At 38.4% G+C, this 5,000-nt stretch overlaps 2 protein-coding genes across 11 annotated transcripts in view; one reads left to right on the top strand and one right to left on the bottom strand.

Annotated features, from left to right (window-relative positions):
• Positions 1 to 5,000, bottom strand: part of LOC135102257 (sialate:O-sulfotransferase 1-like) — a 442,011-nt gene that overhangs the window by 199,549 nt on the left and 237,462 nt on the right. For all 10 annotated transcript variants that reach the window (XM_064007187.1, XM_064007186.1, XM_064007185.1 and 7 more), the window contains one exon: positions 4,073 to 4,134. The gene's annotated coding sequence lies outside the window, so the exon portion shown is untranslated. The remainder of the gene's footprint in view (positions 1 to 4,072; positions 4,135 to 5,000) is intronic.
• The window catches only part of LOC135102256 (uncharacterized), a 174,924-nt gene that overhangs the window by 144,479 nt on the left and 25,445 nt on the right, over positions 1 to 5,000 (top strand). The window lies entirely within an intron of this gene.

Below are 5,000 nucleotides of genomic sequence, written 5' to 3'. Positions count from 1 at the left end.
ACAAATTAAAAGGAAAACGATAAAAAAAATAGAGATTACGTTAAAAGAAAAAAACGATGAAATGACAACTCTCTCTCTCTCTCTCTCTCTCTCTCTCTCTCTCTCTCTCTCTCTCTCTCTCTCTCTCTCTCTCTCTCTCTCTCTCTCTCATAGTCACAACCAAGCACGTAAATCAAGAGGCAATGATTAACTTTTCCTTCCAATATAACCTTTAAAATAATTCACAATTTTCTTTTCCTTCCTCCTATATCCTCCTCTTCCTTCCTCCTCCTCTTCTCCTCCTTCAGTCCATAAGTTTGCATCCCTCCCACCGTGGCTCCCTTGGGTAAAACTGTGACCTCCTCTTTGAAATATATGACACACTGACGCCCTAGGAATGGGAGGCCCCGGAAGGAATTTGCATAACACTCAGCCTCCTGGTACGCCCTCATGCCTCCTCCTCCGCCTCCTCCTCTTCTTCCTCCTCCTCCTCCTCCTCCTCCTCCTCCTCCTCCATGACCCCCTTCTTGCTTTTCTGGTTCGCTTAGTTCTCTCTTTTTATTTTTGCTCCTTCCCTTGAATTCTACCTTGTTTCTCATCTTTTTTTTCGTCTCTCCTTCCTTCCTCTTTCATGATCCTCCTTCCTTTTCCTCTTCTCTCATTTCTCCCTCCCTCCTCTCGTCCTTTATATTGTGTGTCTTGTATTTGTCCTTTTCCCCTTCCTTGAATCTTGTGCTTTTCTCGCTCCTTCTCTTTTCTCTCTCCTCATTTTCTCTTCTTCCTTCGCGACAACGGTCATTCTTCCTTCCTTCCTCCTCTTCCCTGTTTATCTTGTCTCATTCCTTCCTTCCTTCCTTCCTTCTCTCTTTGACTCTTCTGCTTCACTTGTTCCTCTGCTCTTCTTCGTTCCTTCATTCCTTCCTTCCTTCCTTCCTTCCCTTCTCCTTCCTCGAACATCATTCTTTACTCTCTCTCCCCTCAGCCTTTCCCTCTTTCTTGCATTCCTCCCTCCTCATCTATCTCCTTCATTCTTTACGGTTTCCCCTTCTCCTTCATTCTTCCGTGCCTTCTACCCTACTCTATCTTCACCTTAGCTTCCTCCTTCTCTTCTTCACTCTCTTCGTACCTTCCTCCTTCCTCCTTCCTCCCCTTCCTCTTACTTTCCTTCACTCTCTTCTCTTCTCTTCCTTCCTCTCCTCGTCTCTTCTTTCTTTCCATCCTTTTTGACTTTCCTATCTTCTTTTTTTCTCTTCCCTCCTTCCTTTCGTCCTCGTTCCGTCTCTTCTTTCCTCCATTAATTCCTAAGTTTTCTATCGTCTTTCTCTTCATCTTCTTTCCTTCCTTCCTTTTTCTTTCCCTTTTCTTTCTCTTCCTCCTCCCTTTTCCTACTTCCTTTTCAAGCCTAGCTTCATCGTACCTCCCATTTCTTCCTCCTTCCCTCCAGTCTTACCTCTTCCTCTTAAATGACCTTCCTTTCTCTCTTCCTTCCTCTCTACTCTCCTCTCTTTTTCTCTTTCAAAATGGTAGAGAAATTTCCTTTGTCTTCTATTTATTAGTATTATTATTATTATTATTATTATTATTATTATTATTATCATTATTATTATTATTATTATTATTATTATTATTATTTTGGTTGAACTGTCTTCTTTGTATTTAATTCCCTATAACCTTCTTTCATTTATCTTTTTTCACCATCCTTTTTTTCTTGTTTTTTTCTATTTCCGTCTCTTTTCTTCATATTTCATTTCGTATGGCTATTATTACCTTATTTTATTTTCCATTTTCTCTCTTTCGTTTTTATCTTTCTTCCTTTTTTTGCCTTTTATTTTGTGTGAAGATTATTCTCTCATATATTTTTCACTGCTTATTCTGAGTTTTATCTTCTTCCCTTTTCTTTTATGTTCTATTTCATTATGAGCATTATTATCATTAATATTTTCATCCCCCTCTTTTCTCTTTTTTTCTTATTCATCCTTCCATTTATATTTTATTCCATTATTCTCTTCCTAATACTCTAATCTTTTTTCACCTTTTATTATTCTTCCCTCTCTACATTTTCCGTTCTATTGTGAGAGCCATTCTTATTATCCTTATTCTCTTTCTAATATTACGTACTCACTCGCCTTTACAATTCACTACCTTCCTTCCTTCCTTTTTTCTTCCTTTTTTTCTACTATGTTAATTTAATTTTCTCCTTAACTCTCTCTTTCCTGACCCTTCCTCCTCCTTAGTTTCCTGCGCTTCCACAAAAATTAATCTAATCCTCCTTCGCATTCTCATTCCCCTCTCCTTTCACCTCCTCCTCCTCCTCCTCCTTCTCCTCATCTTCCTCGTAATTTTCTACTTTAATGATTCTCCTACTCTCTGACATTATTTGCGTCTCTTCCTCTTCCTTTCAGCGTCGCCGTCCTTTTCTTCCTCTTCCTCTTACCGCGTCCCCTCATCATATTCATTCGTGCATTATCCGCATTTCAAATTTTTCATGCAGCCCTTCCCTCCCAGACTCCAAAGTGGATATTTCTCTCTCTCTCTCTCTCTCTCTCTCTCTCTCTCTCTCTCTCTCTCTCTCTCTCTCTCTCTCTCTCTCTCTCTCTCTCTCTCATCATCTTTATCCAGCTTTTGTTTTTAATTAAATTCACTCCTAGCTCGGAAACAAACTGAGGAAAATTTTGGGTCACACAGGTAAAGGAAGAAATTATGTAGCTGTGGTCTCTCCCTGCCACCTGTACTCTTTTTTTTTTTTTTCAATGGGGGAGGGCAGTATTGTTTAAGGTTTATTCTCTCTAAGGAGACATTTCGGGTTATGCTGGGCCAGAACAAGAAGCTCAATAAAGTCGTCTAAGGTTACTACAATCACACGTGCCATACTGTCATCGGTAATTAAATGGTAAATACGTACTGTACATACAGCCAAATAATTCTCCTACATATTCTACGTGTCACAGCAGAGAAAAGTGCAATAGTAAGGAACATGTTTCGAAACACTTCACATTCTTATTTGAACTTGTTTTTCAAATATATTCTTTAGGGACTGGGATCTTAAGTGGCCATTATATTTACTTACCGGTTTTGTTGCCCAAGGCCAGACACACTGTTGCATGAAGCATTATATTTTAATGACTGTAGATTGGAATTTAAAGAAATAAGAATGACATGAGACCTTCGTATACCTTTGAATTTAAGATTAATCCTTCCACTGCTAAACGATTTTCCTATAGCCTAATCATACACAACTTTAAGGTACCAGTGTCTTAATTCTGTAACCTGGAAAACACAAGATTAATCATGTAACCCTTTCACTACTACAACATTTCACAGCACTGAAAACAATTAGTTATTTAAATGTATCGTCATGAAAAAAAAAGTAATTAAACGAACAGATTTTAGTAATTTCTAGCCAGTATGATGATTGCAGGTGACTGGAGAGGAAGAAGAAATGTCCGGAGTGGTGAGTCATTAGGGAAAAAAACCTGCCAAATAGCAGGGAGTGTTAATGTCTTTTCTTCCGCGCATCCCTACAAACTCTCTTCACAGTCATTGGAATATCAACAAACAACGACCATAGCAGTGATAAAAATGAAATAGAAAGCTTAGTAAGTATTTTTACATAACCAACAAACTTTCTAGAAATCGCAGCGGCCAAACTCAGTCAGGAGAATTTACTATTATCTCCTTTTTTTTCTGTGTTCGTGTTAACCCCTTGACTACCACTTAGTACACCTTTCACTAATTACCAATCACTGAGACATCTTTCACTTGTTCTACAGCCACATCCAATCTTTGAACTGGGAAGAAATTCACCTCTAAATTTCTTGTAGATGCTTATAAGGACTTCACACATTGTTTCTGGAGATGCTAATTTTTCTCGTGTCGCAGTGAAAGGGTTAACTATCTTCATACTGTTCTGAATGTTAACACAGAACAATCGTTACAGTGGAAAGGATTAAACAGAACCGTATGCAATTCCTTATGATCAACAAACTTAGTCAAATATTCCTTAGAAATCGTAACTTGATCACTAAATTTACTCTAATTGTTGGTGTGAGCTGCCTTAACCTTGTAAAGGCTCATAAGGAACTCTGATACTCACGGAACAGGAGGACGTGAAGATGAACGAGGGTCAACACCTGCCTCTGACACCTGCCTCGGCACCTGTGATGCATGAAGCTCGCGTTAATAGCACTCACGGCAGAATAATGATGATGGTGGTGGTGGTGGTGGTGGTGGTGTGGTGATGATGGTGGTAGTAGTGGTAGTTGTGAATGTAGTAGTAGTAGTAGTAGTAGTAGTAGTAGTAGTAGTAGTAGCATCATCAATAAAACAACAACAGCAGCAGCAGCAGCAGCAGTAGCAGCAGCAGCAGCAGCAGCAGTAGCAGCAGCAGCACCACCAGCACCAGCACCAGCAGCAACAACAGCAACAACAATAATAATGTTAATAATGACAACAACAACAACAATAATAATAATAATAATAATAATAATAATAATAATAATAATAATAATAATAATAATAATAATAATAATAATAACAATAATAATAATAATAAAATAAACAAATAGATATATAAAAACAACAACACTAAAAACAACATACACAACACACAACCTATAACACTCCAAAAAATAATAATAATAATAATAAATCAATAAAAATTTAAAAAAGTAACTACAACCAAAAAAACACACGAGTGAGGCAAACACTAAGACACACCAACAGCAGCAGCAGCAGCAGCAGAACTCTTAAAGGATCCTTAAAAGAAGTAAAACCTTATAGCTGCTGTGACCTGAACTGCGAGGAGGCTGTTTGAGGGCCATGCCAGACACGTGTACAGCCTCCAGCACCACCAGCACCATCACAACTCCACTCTTTAGACAATAATAACCTCACGAGTAGAAGAAAGTTTAAAATGGAGAGAGAGAAAGTCCCGAGGAAACTTTGGATTACTTCAGTACATGCAAATGTAAGGACAAACGAAGCTAATTCTTGCAATATGTACTACTGGATCCTGCTTGCCC

The sequence above is a fragment of the Scylla paramamosain genome, chromosome 7, assembly GCF_035594125.1.
Source record: "Scylla paramamosain isolate STU-SP2022 chromosome 7, ASM3559412v1, whole genome shotgun sequence".
In the NCBI taxonomy this organism is placed as follows: domain Eukaryota; kingdom Metazoa; phylum Arthropoda; class Malacostraca; order Decapoda; family Portunidae; genus Scylla; species Scylla paramamosain.
This window is presented reverse-complemented; position numbering and strand designations above follow the sequence as displayed.